The following is an 18,885-nucleotide window of genomic DNA, read 5'->3' as shown; positions in this document are numbered from 1 at the left end:
AAGACGTTGAAAATAGATCGTAGTCTAAAAGTTATATCATTTTGGATAAGCAACCAGTTTTGTTAGAAATAATAAAGTATAAAAAAATACAGAAAAGCTAATACAGCACACACATATTTTAGCACTGTAGGAAGTTCTTATCAATATGAGTATTGTTTTTTGGAAATCAGAAGGGAGGGAGAAGCTTATTAATTCAACATTTCAATTTTAAAACATAAAGAGAATTCAACACAACACAACAATCCTCCAACAAGCAGAATTATGATTGTGTCTGATAAGGTGGGTGCAATCCGGGCTTACATCAGGCTTGATTTTAATTCAGTCATAGTTATTGCATGCTTCTATGAAGGCTGTGAATAACCTTTCTTTTTTTCCAGTCTTTCTAGTGTTACTCCAAGAACTTTAGACAGAAGCCTTCAGAGGCAGAAAATGAATCTGACTCCAAATGACCACCAGTGAAAGAAAGGGATATGCAGAGATTATTCTTTGAAGCAAAAGGCTCCTCAATCTGAAGGGGTTCTATTGTACCTATCAGCTTTAAACATTTAACTATTTATACAGCAGACAGAAAATGCAGACAATATTTAAGTCATAATAAATCTTACCGCACTGGACAGAAGAGGAAATGTAAGTTGGCACAGTAGGAAGTCAACAGCACCATCCTTACTGGAAAGTGCCATAGGCGAAACACCTGTTGACTGATGAGATAACGGTATGGACAGTTTTGTAAGATTTCTGCCTGTCTGCATTTTGTTCAGGAAATTCCAACCCCTGAAATTACAAAAATATGTAAGTTTCAGTTTGCTTGAAGTTTTGCTTTTCTTTTTTTTTTTTTTTAGATTGAGTTTCTAGCCAGCCCAAACCAAACAGCTGTGACAAAAACATGGGGAAAAAAAAAAAAAAGTAATCTGTAAGAGTTAAACACTAATGAACAAATAATAACATGAAGTTATTTCTTATTTTAGAACATAATCTTGATTTCTTTCAAGAGTTGCACATAGAAATGTCCCTTCCTAGGGCATTTTCTGCTAATTATCTGCTAATACATTTGCATCTTCAAAAAATCCACAGTTCAGCTCCTAAAGTGTTCACCATCTCTGATTTTATATTCCCATGATCTGTATGTCCCTTCAGAACCTTATTTTCTATCTTAAAATACCACACAATTCCCTACCTAGCCTCCATGATTTGCACTGAGTATAGGTGAGGAGTGAGCATAGAAGAAATTGTTTTTTTAAGTAAGAGAGGTAGAGTTGTGTCATTTTTGATCAAAATGTTCTCTGTAGCAATATCAGAAAACAACACCCACCACTGGGCCTGAATATCTATGAAAAATCTCTTAGAACTACTGGATTATATTGAATAAAGATAAATAAACTTATGTAGTTAGCACTGAAAGTTCAAAAATTTTCCATTTCTCAGGTATCAGGAAGCTGTTTAAAGCTTGGCATTGGGCTGGACTAACTATTCAATAAAAATCAGGGAATATGAGAAAAATTGAGCAAAACTCCAGTACACATTTTAAAGACAGCTTGGTGAACTGAAAATTCAGTTAACCTCTCAGGAGTTACTGTGCAAAATTTCGAGATTAAATTCAATTACAGGGTGAAATGGACATTTTTATTTTTGCTTCAAGTGCAAATTGTAACACATCAATGAACATGAAGCTGTTTCCAAAGCCTCCATTACCGTTTTTAAGGAGAAAAATAATTCTTTAGTTTTCAGTATTTATTGCCTGTTAATAATACAAGTGGCTCAGAAGGAGTTAAGGGAACAGGGACCTATCTACAAGGCAGATCACCTGCTGAGATGAGATACAAATCCAGGCATGTGAATGCACAGGAGCAAAACTCAATTTACTCCTCCCAGCCCACAACAAAGCCATACTTGTCCATTTAGATACACTAAGTTGCTTCTAAAGAGCAGAACTTCATTTTGAACAATATAATATAAAACTCTGTTTTCCATATAAACATTATTTATGACTATTCTTCCTTCTGCTGCAGCAACATCAATGTTCTTTCTTATCTTCATCTTTGACTTGCCTATTCTGTGTCTCTGTCACTAACACTGGGTTAAGGAGAAACACTGCAAAAGAGTACAGAAGCTGAAAGGGAGTTATGGAAGCCAAATGACAACATAATCTTAAACTAGAAAGAAACAGTGCGAAGGATGAGTGTAAATGGGCAATTTAAAAACAGTGCAATGTGACAGACCTTTGAGATAGGTGGCTTACAGACACTGGTGTTCAAATGAGATATAGTTAAACATCTATATGTATGTACATCAACAGCAGTAGCTCCAAGGAGCAGGATGAATTGCAGGCACATCGCCCATAACAGACTGCAGACTCCATCCACTGCTACAGTTAGGCCATCACTTTGAAGGTTATTTAAGGCACGCTGGCAACATACATAGGAGAAGAAGTTTCCTATGGCTTGCAAATGGGAAAAATTACATACAAAAAGGCTACAGCTTTAAATTTTAAAGCACCCATGAATTGTCAGCACCTGATAACCGAGTGTTTTATCAAACTCCACACAAGTGTGGCCCAATGACCAAGCGCCATGTCACCAGGCACTGTGCTACCTGCACTGTCTTCTTACAAACATCAAAGAAGCTTTGAGCCTTACATGTTGTATTTTAATAGTTATGATGATTTTACCCTGCTACACAGCTGAACTCCACTACAACTGCACTCTCACTTCCAGTCCTCAAATTAAAAAGGGAAGAAAATACAATGGAAAGGGCTCAAGGGTGGAGGTAAGGACAGGGACATCCCTCAACAATTATCATCATGGGCAAAACAGATTCAGAGTGGGGAGAGGAATAGAATTTATCACCTATCACTAACAGACTAGAACAGTGAGAAACTAAAAGAAAACTAAAAACATCCTTCCCTTACAGCCACCCTCTTGTATGTCCTTCCCCAAAGCAGCACAGGGGAATGCGGAATGGGGGCTGTGGTCAGTCCCTGACACTTCGTCTCCTCTGCTCCTTCACAGTCACTCTCTGCCCCTGCTCCACGTGGGGTCCCTCCCACGGGATGCCGTCCTTCCCAAACTATTCCTGTACTGTCTGCCCACAGGCAGCAGCTCTTCAAGAACTGCTCCCACATGGCTCTGTACCACGGGGTCCATCGCTCAGGAGCAAACTGCTCCAGCACGGGTCCCCCACGGGCGGCAGCTCCCCCCAGACCCCCTGCTCCTGCGTGGGCTCCTCCCCGCAGCCTGCAGCTCCGGCCCAGGGCCTGCTCCTGTGGGGGTTCTCCATGGGCCGCAGCCTCCTCCAGGCCACATCCACTTGCTCCACTCCATCGGGGGCTCCTCCACAGGCTGTAGCGTGGAGATCTGCTACATGTGGGACCCATGGGCTGCAGGGGGACAGCCTGCTCCACCAGGGGCCTCTCCTCCTTCTGCACTGAGCTTGGGGTCTGCAGGGCCATTTCTCACTCATCTCTCCCAGCAGCTGTTGTGCAGCAGTTTTTTTTCCCCCTTCCTAAATCTGCTTTCACAGAGGCAGAAACAATATCGCTCATTGCCCAGCTTTGGCCAGCGTCGGGTCCCTTTTAGAACCTGCTGGCACTGGCTCTGATCTGACATGGAGCAGGCTCTTCTCGTAACAGCCACCCCTGCGGGCCCCTGCTACCAAGCCCTTGACACATAAATGCAAGACAATGGTACAGAAATTCAAGCAGGGTAGTTCAATAAAGAAAGCAAAGATGTACTGAGTGAAATAAATTTAAAAGATCTGAGTGGATGCTGACCTTCTGCCCCTCTCTCCTCACCAGTGTCTTTCGTCTTCCTCTCACATAGCAGCCTTCAGTAGCTGCCATGACAAAACCTGGTCAACCTCCCCCAGCTGCCCTGGGAGCTCTCCTCCATTTTATTACCCCCAAAGCTGTGCTGTGGCTGGCAGCAAAACCCTTTCCTCAGGGCAGTGGCCCCCCGGCCTGCCCCTACTTGCAGGTGCCACCTTCCAGAAACCTCCAGAAGCTTAACTTGAGCCTCTGCTGCCACTGCAGGGGCCTTGGCCATCAGGGCTGCCACGGTCAAGGGAGCCACCAGAAGCCAGCAGAAGGAAGCCATACCCGAGGGTCACAGCAGCTTCTTCGCACAGGCAGGAGTGCTTCTGGTGACTCTTGATGTGGGGATTTATGTTTAACCACTGAGCTGAAGTCAGGGATACGACTTGGAAGGAGGCGGGGTCGGTGTGCCTCAATTATACTGTTTTTGCCTTTAAAGTGATGAACATGAAAGGAAAGCTTTCACTTCACTATTGCAATCTGGAGATTTGTGTCCTTAGCCTAAGCTTGAAGGAGGAAAAATAAGAATGAACACTTGACCATCTGACTCCAGAAGGTGAATCAGGGGAGAAAAGAGACTTTTAACTCTAGGCAATTTGCTGTAGATACAAGCTGTTTCTTATCATATTTAGTTAATCAGCAATTTCTTTGTTTTTAAGGATTATGGGCACTGATTAAAAACAAATCTCTGCTCTTTTTCTGAAAGTCTCACTGCTCAGCCATGAAAGCATTACCACAAAAGTATTTCTGTGAAACAGCATCTTCCCACAAGCGCAACCTCATTTCAATATCAAGGTAAGAGTCCAAAATGTGTACACAGCTTTTCATAATATGCGCAGAACCATCTAGCATAGGATTATTTTTAAAAGACTGAAAAGAGAAAAAGGAGGCCTGCTTATCTGTTTCCAAATCACAACAGGATCATACAATATAGCTTATGTCTTAATAAGAGATTTTTAAAAAGAAATCTTGAATTATTAAATTGATTGATATTCTTCCCTCTGGGAAATCAAAGCCAACAATGATACACTTGCTCAAATGTCGGCATGTTTCATTCTCCTTGAGTGAACTGTGCTGTATTCTGTGCGTGCATCTTGCTGAAATGAGACTTTTGGGGACATATGACCTCTGTTTCTCTTATCATTGGGAAGAAAATCAATGTATTTTCTGCCTTCGTGAACGCATGCATGCATGCAAAGGAGTTAAGAACTAAACATTCTGATGTAATCATTCCACTATGTGTTGAAAAACATAAAATCAAGATACTACTAATCTGATAAATAGAATTTAGTAAATAAAGAAAAAAAACTAATAAACAGTATACCTATTGTATGATCCTGGTGACCTAAATTTATGGAAGTTATTAGGAAAAAAAAAAAGGCAGTATTTTTGTAAGTATAATATTTTAATTTGAAAATTTTACATTGAAAAAGCTGACTGGCAGTATGAAGAATTTTGAGAAACACAATAATAAACTGTTTGGACCCATTTCAGTAAAAACACAGCAAACTAGAGGTAGAACTGGGCCCCATCTAAGAGGTCACCAGGAACTGTATTTGAATAATGCTAGCAAGAATAAGAAAGAGTCTTTAGTAAGGGCATCTGTAAAGGAATGGCTTCATATTTAGCATATTGACTAGGTGTTTAGGAGGAATACTTCACTATATCTGAAACGTTCCCATTTTTACCAAAGAGTCTACATGTAAAATGAAATAAGTCATCAGGTTTTTCTGTGCCCCAGGCTTCATCTGGAACACACTGCTTCAGTACCACAACAAGAGTTTGTTAGGAAGGGTACAAGTGTTAAAGGAATGGGGCCAGATTTGGGAGACAGTACAATAAGGAATGGATGTGCCATAAGAGAAAAAAACAAACTGACTAGAAGTTTTAGGCACAACGCTTTATAACATGAGTAAGCAATAAAATATAGGGGAAAGGAATGTGTTAAATAAGAAGAGAAGGTTTATTTTGACTGGCATTGACTGTGAAAAAAAAATAAATCTAGTATGTCTAGAATTAGACCTTGCATATTGTGTTTTTGTCCCTTCTGCAAGTCTGATGCTTCTTCACTGATATGATTAAAGAGGTTTTGTAGGACTTACTTGCCTTCATACTGGGAGTAAGTAATAACCGTTTATACAATCTAACAGCTGGAAACAGGTAAAATAAACACAAGCTATGCTACAGAAATCACAGATCCTTTTCAAGAAAAACACGAGTCTGTCAATCAAAACATAAGTCCACATACCATATAGCCCTAAACTAAAAGTTAGGAAGAATAATCAGTGCTGTATTATATTTTGGGAAGTCAGTGGATTAGAAAAATACATTATTTTAAATCAGTCATCGGCTAAAGGAGTGACAATTCTTTAATAATGCCAGGATTGGTTTTGTAAGTGAATAGACCAGCAAAAAGCTGGCTGGGTCTAGTAATCTTCAAAGCTTGATTGCTTTTTCTGATAGCTTTAGAAAATTAGTGGATGAAGGCATGTGTAATATATCTGGTCTGAGTAAAACACTTGATGTAGGGTCTTACAGAATCTTAACTTGCAAAATTAATTCAAATTGGCTTGGACATGGAGTACTGTCGCTTGGATTTAAAAATGTCTGGCTGAGTGCAAATAAAGGGTAATGAAAAATGGCAATGTATCAAGTTGGTGGGAGGTGTCTTGTGGAGCTCTGCAGGGATCACTGTTTGGTCCTGTTTATTTAACATCTTCATTAACAATCTGGAAGAGGGAGTAAAACAGCATGTTAATTAAACTGACACATAATAATAAATCAGGAAATGGTTCTAATGCCAGCAGTAATACTTGACAAAAATGCAGCATACTACTTCCAAGGTTTCAAGAAAGGTTAACAGTGTCAATAACAAAGACTTAGCTGAAATGTTATAATTGCCTTCTACCTTTTAAAAAAAGCAGTCTAAAATATACACAAAGGGGGGGGGGGGTCAGAAACCTACTAACAATCTACTAGTTTAGAGCATGATTGCACAGTATATATAAACAAAAGTAACAAAATATTATAAATTAATGAAATAATGTGATAGATAAACTAAAGTTCTCCAGAACAGCTGAAGTGCATTAGATTCAGTGGCATGGACTGAGTCAGTTTAGTAACCTCATGGAAAACTAGTATTTGGTGGGTAGGGTGGTCATTAAATCAGTTTTCTGATGTTTTTACATGTGATTGATTGCTAAATGGAGGGAATATACAGGCAAGAGGAATTGGAGATAGGACCACGTCTTTTAGTATCACTCACGGCTAAATTGGACTAGATATAGCATAAACCACATCCTTAAGTGTAATTTAATAGTTTCTTATGAAGTCGAAATTCAGCATTGTAGAGTACTGTTCCACAATGGCAAGACTGTAGTCTACTACTATGGCATGCTGGATTTACTTTAATTATAAATACTCTAAAAAAATCAAATATGTAAGTAAAAACGAAGCTGTTCAGTGAACAGTGATGAAAATTGAGCAAAGACTACAGTGAGAAATGAGAGGTCAAAAATATGTTGGAATGTTAGTACTCTATCAGACACAACTGCTTTTGTTTTACAAACATAACTAATTTAAACACAGACCTTAAATATTGGTGTTATTGTCTCCCTGCTTTGAATGATTTACAGGAGCTTTTCCTGGCTGGCCCTAGGGCTGCGGTTCTGCACTGAATCATAAATGTAGAATCATTTTTTAAAAGGCAGTTTGATGTTACTTCCTAAAAGGTAAGAAAAAGGGAGAGAACATTCAATGTCTACTTTACCAGACCCAGTTTAAATTCTGCTGGGAACTTGTGAAGTACCCAGAAAACACAAGAGTAGCTTAAAGACTCTCTCATGGGTCTCACAGTCATTAAAGTATTCCTATATTACCAGGAAATGAATATAAAACAATTAGAAAAATAAAGCTTTGCAATCCCCACACTAAACGTTGTGTCTTGTTAGACTGTTCTTGCAGCTTTTGGAGGGCAAAGCCTTATAGTCCGACAGGAATAGAGTAGACAAGCAACTCCATCTGTCCAGGGGAGCTCTTCTTCAGATTGGAGCACTGGAACGTTCCTTGTTTCCATTAAAGTTGTATTGCTTTCTGTTCAAAACGAATGCAAAGTTATTAGAAGAAATAGATAATAGGATGCACAGTATTGATGTCACATACCTTTCTATTCATGAGCTAGGCACAGACCTGTCATTCACAGATCTAAAACCTACTTGTCTGAAGGCAACAGTTCCACTGATGTAAATGAGAACAGAGAAATCCAAATTCATTTGCCAATATAGAATATGATGTATATAGAAAAGTGTTCAATACACTTTAGCAGCAGTAGAGAAAAATTCTCTTGGCGGCTGTTATGTAATCACCCTCCTGAACCTTTCTTGCAAAGTTAGAGGGAAAAACCACAAAAACATTAAAGGTTGTTTAGGTGTCAGCTATTGTAGTACGCTTATTACGCTTTTTTCATTTAATTTATTCTCAGTGGCCTTGCCCTGAATGCTACTATCCATTAATGGCACCAGTTTTATTTAGTTTAATTTTTAATCCTCTCTTTTTTAAGGATTTCTTTTCTCTCTCTCTCTCTTTTTTTTTTTTCTTTTCCACTCCAGTAATTTGTGAAGCATCTGCATTGGTCATGAACTACTCAAATTTTATTATACCTATGATGATTTTTAAACAGAAAAAAAAAAACAAACACCTACTCATGGGAGTGCTAAGCCTTCCATTATAGAAATAATTAATCTCTTATATTTGCAAGATGAAAATCTTTAGGGAACATATGAAAAACAGCAAAGAACAACTTTATTTTATTTTATTAAGAGGAAAAATGATATAAACAGGCCTGGTACTATTAAACTGTGGAATGTGAAAAGGCATTCAAACACTTAGATAAAGCTTTATCAGATTTCTTCCATTTGACTCAGGAAAAAAAAAAAAAGACATCCTACAGAACTTTCTTTACAGAAGTGTTATAGCAAGCTCTCGCTAGATCTTTTCTAAATCTTTTCAGTGTTAGTGCTTTTTTTTTTCCTTTTATGGTGAATGTTAACCTAAACTTTGCTATTCTAGCCTTAAGAAAGTTATATTAGCTATAATTAGCTATATACTTGTTTACAAAACACAATTTCCCCCAGTTAAATGAAGCTACCTATGTTAAATTAGTATTTATTTACTTTTTAGTTTTTGTTGTGTCAATGCATTTTATATGTAGCAGCTTCTGCTTCTACTGTAGATGGGGAAAAACATGAAGACAAAATTGCCATTTTTCAGATCTCATAGAGATGTTTTCTACTTCCCTCCCTCATGTTAATTTTGAAGAGTCCTTGGAAACATATACAGACTTACAAATGATGCTAGACTTTACTGATCCTTTCACTTAGAACAAATATACTATTTATGTATTTTTAGCAGACAAGGACATTTTAATTAATCTCTCTCCTATCAATGACTCATAAAATAAGAAACAGACACAGTGACTCATAAAAGCCTTTAAAGAGGGAATATATAATATTATTTCCATTTTTGACAGGAAATAACATAATCTATATGATGATCTATTGGTTTCTTTTCTGTGTGGACATTTTTTTTCTCCTATGTCTGCTTCAGATGCAGTTGCTGAGGAAGTTACTGTGCACAGTAGTCAACAGGACTACTCCAGGGATTTAAGGACTTTCAAGAAGATCCCATACATGTTATGTGCCAGAAACTATCAAAGCTAGAACCTATGCCCTGCCTCAGGGAAAGAATGAAAATCCATTTCTTTCTCTTGGAAAGAAAAAATAAATAAATAAATCACTGTTCTGGTACCACACTCTAAGTCTGAAACCTGAAAGTTTTAGAGATCAGTAACAACAACAACAACAAAAAGGTTATGATTATTAGTAGTAGGCCTTACATAGGCTTAATTCTTTTTTCTATGTTTCACAGCATAACTAAGTGAAGAATACTTTACAGGCTTGGAGTTTGGAAGAGCATTATATTTAGAGAGAGTTCAGAGTTCATTCAGATCTAAAGTACGGTTAGTTTTGGAAAATGTATTTAGCTTATGGAGCGTAGCTAAGTACAAAATAAAACTTACAGAAGATACTTCTTAAAACTTGTATAGTAAATACCTATAATCCATCAATATACATTAGAATATAGCAGTTCAACTTCATTAATTCATAATTTAAAATTTTAAAAATCCGTAAATATCGAATGCCAGACAAAATTAGTCACAAACTCTATGATATAAAGTTGTTAGAGAATGTAAAATTCTTAAATATACACAAAGACGCTGATATTTTTCCTTATCCCCACTAAAACTAGAGAGGAGCAAAGATTAATTAAAATAATATATGTTTAAAAAAATAGTTTGTGCTTTACCTTTTTTCTGAATTAGAGCAATAGGCAGAGTTCCAGATGTAAGGTTGCTTCTCATGGCAGTTAACAAGCAATTCTGCTGTTATTCTTCTCTTAAGAGTTTGTTTGTATTCCAACCTACAAAGCATCCAACATCTCATTTAACATGTGCTTATTAAATATAATTATTTGCTCTCTATGTAAGTCAGTCTTGTATTCAAATGCTGATTTGGTTGTTTCAAATCAAGTTAAACTTCAGCTTCCAGCTGAGTTGTGAGCAGGGTAAAAATAGGATATGCTTCTACAAATACTGACCTAACAGCTGTTAATCCTTTCACAGGAAGGATTCAGTATTTCTGCTAAGTGTGTATAAACTGCTGCATTCTGCTTTTGCAGTTCCATTTATAATCTATTTGCAGGCTGAAAGGATAAAAAGGAATGAGAAAGAATTTTTCTGAAACCACTTTTTGAGAATATCATTTAGATTGATGTTTAAACAGCTGTAGGTGATTATAATAGACTAGTTTGAGAACGTTACCAGCTTCTCAGGTAGACCAAGTGATTTCTCTATGCTCCTTCTTACTTGGTACATGTCAGAGTTCCTCAGAAATAGTAAGATGATGAAAATCTTTCCAGATAGAAAAAATAAGAGGCTGTTACCTCACAAATCAAATTTTCTTTGGTGACCCATTGCAGAGAATGAAGGCTTCCAGTCATCCTTAGTGATAAAAAAATATCCCAATCCCCTACCCCGTGCAAGCAGAACATGGATAAATTAGTTTTAATAAGGATCAAGAGCTAAGCGGAAACCTGAGGAGCACGACATGCAAAAGAGTACAGACAAAATAGTAAGAGTCTGAGGTCACAGATCCACTGTCCTACCTAATGCAGGTGTGCCTTCGCCTGCACTGCAAAGCTGGATTGGCTTTTGAGCATTCTTTCTCCTTAGATGTTTTCCTGTTGTTTCATTTTTTGTGATAACCATCGCATGATCCACATGCTCCTGGTCTACAGCAGACCTGAAGTTATGTCTAAACTGAATACATAACATGAAATTTAACAGTGATTTATCTTACAACATGTGACTATTCGTGATACTTGTTAGTTTGGTGAGTTTTCTACAGAAAATATAAGCAAACAGACAAGCTTTTGTTGAGAGACTTGCAGCAAGCTTTTCTCTGCTTTTACTGATTTCCAGAACACAAAGATGATTTTATTAGACTCGAAAGGCAAATGAGACTTTCAAGAAGGTGGCAGAAGAAATGATAGCAGCTACTATGTTTTTCCATCATGAGCTTCTGTCTTGACTGCTATACTGAGTACTTTCACAACCTTGACATAACTCAAGAAGAAGTACAAAATCTTGTCTGTACTAGAATTCTTCTCAGTCCTTTAATATTCAATGATAGCCCTATAGACATCCTGTTTAGTCCTTGAGAGAAATGTTCTGAGGAAATTACTGAATTCCAATACAGTCAGTGTAAGAGGCAGGATTCTACAATGGATCGTTATCTTACCAGCCAGAATATTTAAACGATTTATGGTAAACTAATGCAACGTATGCTGTTACATTTAGTGTTAAGGTACGTTGGTCTGTGAAGACAGATACCAGTGATACCTGTGATATACTGTTGAGCAAATTTGCCTGTATGTGGAGTTTCCAAGATGCCATAACAAGAATACGCTATGTTTGATCAAATTAAAATATGTTCTAATAAACAGTAAATTGGAAGAAAATGACATAAAATGATAGTCTGGAGTAAAAGCAGAACACATTGGCTTTTTGCAAAATTCAATGTCAAGTAATACCCGACAGACAAGGGATGGCAACACTAAATTACCTGGAAGAGCCTTTTTCTCAGAGTGCCTCATTTCCGATGTGTATTTGGCCAATTATATACCTGATACGGAAGAAGTCATAATCCTTCCCAATTGCACAGGATAGCATGTACCCCAAAACCCCATATTTTGCATTCCCCTGAAAAGACAACCGTCATTTCTCCGTGGCTTTGTTTTGTGAGTTGCGCATTCCTACAGAAAAGCTGAGTGCTTCCTTCCTTCTCATTTAAAGAAAGATGGGTCTGACTGAGAGGTTCGGCTGTTCAATTTGTACTGTCTATATATACTACTCATCAGATGTTCTAGGATCTTGTTTGTTAAAGTAATTTCTAAAAGCAGTCAAATTTTCATATACCCCAAATGTTTTCTTGTATAGAATGGTGCCTTTAAAAAATAAATAATAATAAAAAAAAGTAATGCTGAATAGACTCTCTGAATATTTATTTTCCTTTTGATTTCCTTCTCATGGTACAACTGAAGCTGTGGCAGCAAGAAGAGATGACAACTTTAAAAATGCTTATCTTTCCATAAAAGGTCTAAAGTAATATCAGTAATACAACGTTAAGAATTATACATGGTTATCATAGGCTGGTCTGAAAATTCTGCAATTGCTTTTTCTAGCTAAATACCTGTATTGAAGTTACAATGGAAGTTCAGACCAACTTTCGACCTTTTAAATGGTTCAGAGCTGCTCTTACAAAAATGCATCTCCAGCTGCCTTTCCTGCTCTGTAATTTGTGAACTTCAGTTGTTATTTTGGATCCAGAAATAATGTAGGCCGTTTGGAAAATTGTTCTTTAGTGTACATTATGTTTACTCTGTTGTAACATTACCAGAATGATAACACTTTCGTATTTAGTAACTGAAAAAAGCTGGTGGCTGACATCTTAAAAGCTTGGAGAAGGTTCATTCACTCATAGAAAATCTGTTCATTTATGTGATCTACAAGTTTTTTTTTTCTTTAAAGCTATTTCTTTAACAATGCTCTTGTAATGTCATCCCACAATAACCACCACTGCTAAATCAGTGTTATGATTTTTTATTATTAAAAATGTCTTATAATACAAGTTCTACCATAATATTAATGCAATTTCTAAAATGATTAAATTACATCCTAGCAGTTGGTTGCACTTCAAATATAATATTTTTTTCCCTTATATCATACCCTTGTTTAATATTTTCATTACTGAGTAGTCAGTATTGGCTTTTCTATAGTATATTAATTTCACTTTTGTTTACTTATTACATGTAAAACATCCATACTCTAATCTGATATCTGGTCTGTATTCTATCAAAGAATAGAAACACAATCAACGAGATTCTATTCAACAACCAAAACATCTCATTGACATTAAAAAAGTAAGAGAGTGAAAGGGGACTGTCTGGGAGATCCTGGAAACTAGTCTCTGAAAGTACAGTTGCAGAAACTGTAGGCTTCATTTATTTCTCTGTAGTGAAAATTGAAGAATATTGACAAATGCTATTTTATTTCGTATCCAGATGCTCCCTTCTATGAAGTAATAAAATGATTTAGTCAAGGAGTATTATATTATTTACAAGACTAAAGAACACCAGGCAAAATCTCAATTCTATAGCTGGCTAGTTTTAAATCTCTCAGGAGTAGTTGAGGAACTATATATATTCTTAAAAATAATGTTATGTAATATACAATGTAAACAAGTTATTTGAAAAGTACCAGTTTCTGTTTCCTGTCTGACCCCAAATATGATCTAATACTTTTATTATGGAACACACTGTATCATGTTTATATGTTAGCCCACAATGACATTAAATATTCCAGTTTATGATTAAAGTATTTTGGGGGCGACTAAAGTATTTGGGGTAATCATTAAATATGTGACTTCATATTTGTTCTGTTGTGGACGAGACTTTGCTGGAAGGAAGGACAAGGCTCTGTTCTTTAGACAATGTCATTAAGAGAAAATAATACAATGAATAATTGCTAAATGAGAATGGGATGCAAAAAGATACCCTGCATAAGAAGCAAAAGTAAAAAAAAAAAAAAAAAAAAAAGTTTAGTGAAGGTACCAGATGAATACATTAAAAAAAGCACATGGGGAGGAAATGAGGCATAGAATATGCTGTAAGGAAGAACAGCAAAACATGACAGCATAATCTAAAAATCTCAGTCATGATAAAGGAAACAGTGAAGGTTGAAAGAGAGGTTTTTGTGGTTTAATCCATTGTCTATTGTGTGAACGAGCACACAAATTTTTACCTTTCAGTATGATATAGAATATTTGAATGTGAAAGGAGTAGCAGATAAACATTGTGTATTTCTTTGGTACAAAATCAGAATCATTCCCTCTAATAATTATAACTTCTAGGTCTCAAAAGCCCTTGAACACTGAATCAGAGTTGAATAGCATTTTCACAATGAGGAAACCTGCAAAGCAAGAGAGTTTAGGGACTACTTCACACATTGTAACAGTCTTTATTTATTGCACCACATTAGAGGTCAGCCACAGTTAGTTTTGTTCTCTTTAAACTTGTTTTTTATATTTTTCTCATATGTGGAATTTCAACATTACCACCACTAGGTTTTCCCAATAGGAGCTCCCTACTCTCACTAGAAGGTTCCCATTATAACAGGAAAATTGGGCATCACACACTGCCTTATAGACCCAGTCAAGAAGATTGAAGATTTGACAATGAAGATTGTCAAAAACAGAAATGCTATTCTATTTCGTCAGAACACTAGTTCACAAATATCTGGCACTGCTTTCCACAAAACTCACGTTTGTAACTTTGCTGCTCATGGTAGCCCCTAGTCACATTGCATTCACAGAATAACTCAGACACTGCAGCCATCTGCAGCCTTACATGCATTTCATCGTTTCAGCATCCAACCTGCATTTTGAAGTCTTCATGATTGTAAATGTTGGTAATGAGGCTTAAAATTTTCCATTTACTCTTTTTCCATTACAGTACCGTTTGCCAATATAAGTGGTCATAAAACAGAATTATCTTGTGAGGAATTCCAACCTGTCAAGTCTTTCTAATCACAAAAAGTCTGTCTAAAATTTAATTCAAATTAAAAGAGTGAAATCACTTGGTTTTATAATTAAGTAAAATTTTTCATTCTTAAAATATATTATTGAATTTTTATAGTATTGAGGTTTGTATCAACATACAAAATATTGAGCAGCGTATTAGAAAATTACCAGAGGATATATTAAAAGTCTAATTTTAAGTGCACTCAGGAAAGCATTAGATTCCTAAATGCCCTCCAAAGTCATTGGAGAGAGGAAGGTATTTCTGTACAGTAACAGGATGCCTGAATTAGAAAGGTGTTTGCATCTTCATAGATCCAAGAAAAACAGATCATTGCAAGATTGATGTGAAATGAAAATCCAAATCAAATAATTCATTACAGTCAAAACTGGAATAAAATCTGCCTGGTTTATGTAAATTTGCTTTTGAGTACGATGAATTCATTTACATATTCTTATTAAGATCTTATTGATCTTAATTTAAGCTTTTAATCAAAAAAAGAAAATATTTAAAGGTACTTTGAGTAAAATATATATTGTGTTAAATTTGTCTGTTACAATGCTAGAATATACACTATAAGCAACACACTACTTACAGAAGTCCTTTTAATTTTATAGAATAACTAATGGGTTTTAAGAACATATCTGTTTTCTAATCCACTTTTATCATAGAGGATCTGATTATTTAGAAGTGAATATTTAATTCCGATTTTTTTTTCTTCTAGAGTAAAAATCTTTAACATTACCTCAACAAACAGAGGGAAAGAAGGGTGAGTAAATTTTGTTTTTTCTCTGTTCAGCAAGCATCTGATGTCAACAAACCAGTTTTTAGTGTTTTGGACTTCACGTACTCCCAGTAGTGCGCCCGAAATGAAAGACCTGTGCATTCATCTGAAAGAAGTTAGGATTTCAGCTGTCTTGGAAATATTGTCTCTGAAATGTCTGAAATCCAAGATGCACCCAAATTCCACTGGCTGATGGAATATCACTGCTCTGTTGACCTTGGTACTTCAGAAGGTCTTCCCTAGGTTTTCTTGTCTAGAAGATGCACCTAAACCAATAGAAATTCTCATGTTTCAGGTTTCAACCTGACCTTGCAAAACAGTGCAAAAACCTAGCATCTTTTTTTTTTTGTCTTTTGTACGTTAGTACTTAAACCAAAAAAAAAAAAAAAGTACTTCCAACAGCGTTATGGTGTTATGTCAGAATTTCTGAAGATGATACAGACAGAAGATTAAAAAATATATAGTAAGTGACATGAAGATTCAGTTCAGCTGGCATGATTTATACTTTGCCCACTAAGTCAGAGGATGGACCAGTCATGCTAACTTAGCCTGAAGCAAAAAGAAGTGGAAATGTTGTGTCCCCTCCCTCTGACCTAGAGCTTTCCTTGGGGTGACTTTGAAAGTGTTTTATATACTTTTGAAAAGAAGTACATGAAAAAGTTTAAGACAAACAACCAAAAAAAGTAGTGGATATAGAGACAGATTTTTTTTTTTTTGGTAAAAACATATCAGGTGAAAGAGAAAATTCCTAATGTTTTCTAACTTTTTTTTTTTTGTCAACTTACAGAACTATTTTTAAAAACAAAAGCAGTAGAATTCAGAATTGAGATACTTGGCAGTTTTGCCTCTAAACACAAGTACCAATCTGTTATGGCAGAATTGTTTAAGTGCCCCATGCCTGATTTTATTTTAATATATATTTTTTTTAGGCTATAAGGTACTAATTTGAAAATGGAAACAAAAACTAGATTATATTTGGTAGGGAAATACAGCAATTGAAATCCGGCACCAACAAACCTCACAGCATGACTCGTTGAAATTACCAAAAAGAAAAGATGACTTATAATAATAGGGAGAAAAGGATAGGGAGAAAAAAACAAACAAACAAAAAAAAACATTATAGTCTTCTATTCTAAATTTCCTAATAAAATTTTCTAAACCTACATACTGAAAAACAGGAATCAAGCCAAGTAAGTTCATTTAGTTAGGTTAGAGGAGACAAATATTTTTCATCCTAACAAGCATACACGTTCTCCTGTGTTGAATATCAAAGCGTCCAGCAGAGAAAGTCAGGAAGGAGCAATGATGATTGTCTCCCCTAAAAGTGCCTATAGTAAAAGGCCGCACAAATCTCAGGTGAAAAGAAAAACTCGTTTGACAAGGTGAGGCTTCTAACAACATATATGCAAGCCAAACCTGAGTTATTAAAGCAAGAGAATGAAAAATTTTCACGTATATTGCTGGAACGAATACTGTGAAGGGTTGTTCTGCACATCCAATGATTATCAAAAGCCCACGAAGAAGAGTTGATTGAACTAGAAATTTTCCCCTGTTTAGATCAAAGATAAAAACAGCAGTAAAATAATAATGATAATAATATAAAATTTGAAACCCCCCTAATGCAACAGGATAACATATGAGCAGAACTGCTAAAAGCATTAAATAAATATCAATCCACGTTCTCCACACCATCTCTGAGAGACTAGATCTGTAAAACAAAGCATTAATATCATGCAATTTTTGATACAAAGACACATTATGCTCTTTTCCTGTAAAAGGCTTATATGACATCTGTTACAGTAAAAAACATACAGGGTAGAACTCTATAGTTCTGTCAGAAACATTCATTGAAGTTAGAGTTTGTATTTATGAGCAAAGAGGGAGAACATCTCCATTAACAGATGAGTTCATTTAGATTCATTTTTATGTGTTGTAAGTTTAATTCGAAAGAATTTTCTTTAATGAATTTAAAGACTGGTTGTGTAGAAGTGAGATTGTTTTGGACCTGTATCAAGTACAGATTTAGCTGCCTCCTCATATCTTTGGGGATTCTGAAGTTTTAAACTAATCTGAAATTTCTTTAGAAGTCAAAGCATATTTTGGTAACACTATTAATAGAGTGTCTCTAATTACTGGGTGCTTTAAGCATAATTATGGAAATGTTCTTGGTACACAGTATTAATTTCTTCCAGTACTTATAAATTTGTGCACTGATGTATATCACATTCTAATGCTATCTATCCATAAATACAACCAGAAGTAGGATGAAAACATGTATGTTTTACAGAGAGGGGAAGGGAAAAAAAAAAAAAAAGGTTTACCTGGATGCTTTTTACAGATTAAAAAATATCCAGCTCATGCAATTACTGTTTATTGTCTTGTTTCTACAGTAACCTCCATTAAAGGTTTCTAATGTTCCCTGTACCTGCTGTTGGAAGATTTAGAAAGGTAATCATTTGTATTTAGTGATAAATAGAATCTAAAAGATAATCCCTGTAGATAATTGGGATTTTTTTTTTGTTTGTTTGTTTTTAAATCAATCATGAATGTGATACAAATATAAATACCAGTTTTTAGGGTAGCATTTCATTCTAGCTCCTATCTAAATCTTTATTATTTATTATTCCCAGAGGCAAATAAAACACCTCTGATGCTCAGCATGCTTTGAAAGAGCCACCATCAAACCACCCAGAGAAGTTGTTTACTTACATCCTGAATTTCAGCACTGAAAGAATTGTCAAGCTTTTGATTGTTTATTCCATTTTAGGAAGAGAAGATTGAGTGTAAATGCACACTAGTTTTAATGAATAAATAAAAAAACTAATAATAATATTCTAATAAATAAAACTTCTACTATAATCATCATGGGAGTTTCTACCCCTTCCAGGCACAAAAGTAAAAAAATAAAAATAAAAATAAATCAACAACCAAAAATATTATTATTATTTCCGAGGAGAAAATACATTTCTGTAAAAGAAGCCACGTACTAGTCTGTATTAATGATGAGAATTTGACTCTACCTCAATTTCTAGAGAAAACAGACAAAAAGAGAACAACTTTATATTTATCTGCATTTATGTATATATATTCCCAATTAAGTTGA

General features: G+C 35.6%; 1 long non-coding RNA gene across 1 annotated transcript; it reads right to left on the bottom strand.

The window, feature by feature from the left end:
- Window positions 1–5,197: 5,197 nt before the first annotated feature.
- Window positions 5,198–7,896, bottom strand: LOC308177154. The gene is made up of 3 exons (XR_013938928.1): window positions 7,734–7,896; window positions 7,396–7,529; window positions 5,198–6,534 (listed from the first exon to the last, which is right to left on the bottom strand). It is a non-coding gene; the product is annotated as an uncharacterized lncRNA (long non-coding RNA).
- Window positions 7,897–18,885: the final 10,989 nt, after the last annotated feature.

This window comes from Anser brachyrhynchus (genome assembly GCF_964034855.1).
Source record: "Anser brachyrhynchus genome assembly, chromosome: 13".
In the NCBI taxonomy this organism is placed as follows: Eukaryota; Metazoa; Chordata; class Aves; order Anseriformes; family Anatidae; genus Anser; species Anser brachyrhynchus.
This window is presented reverse-complemented; position numbering and strand designations above follow the sequence as displayed.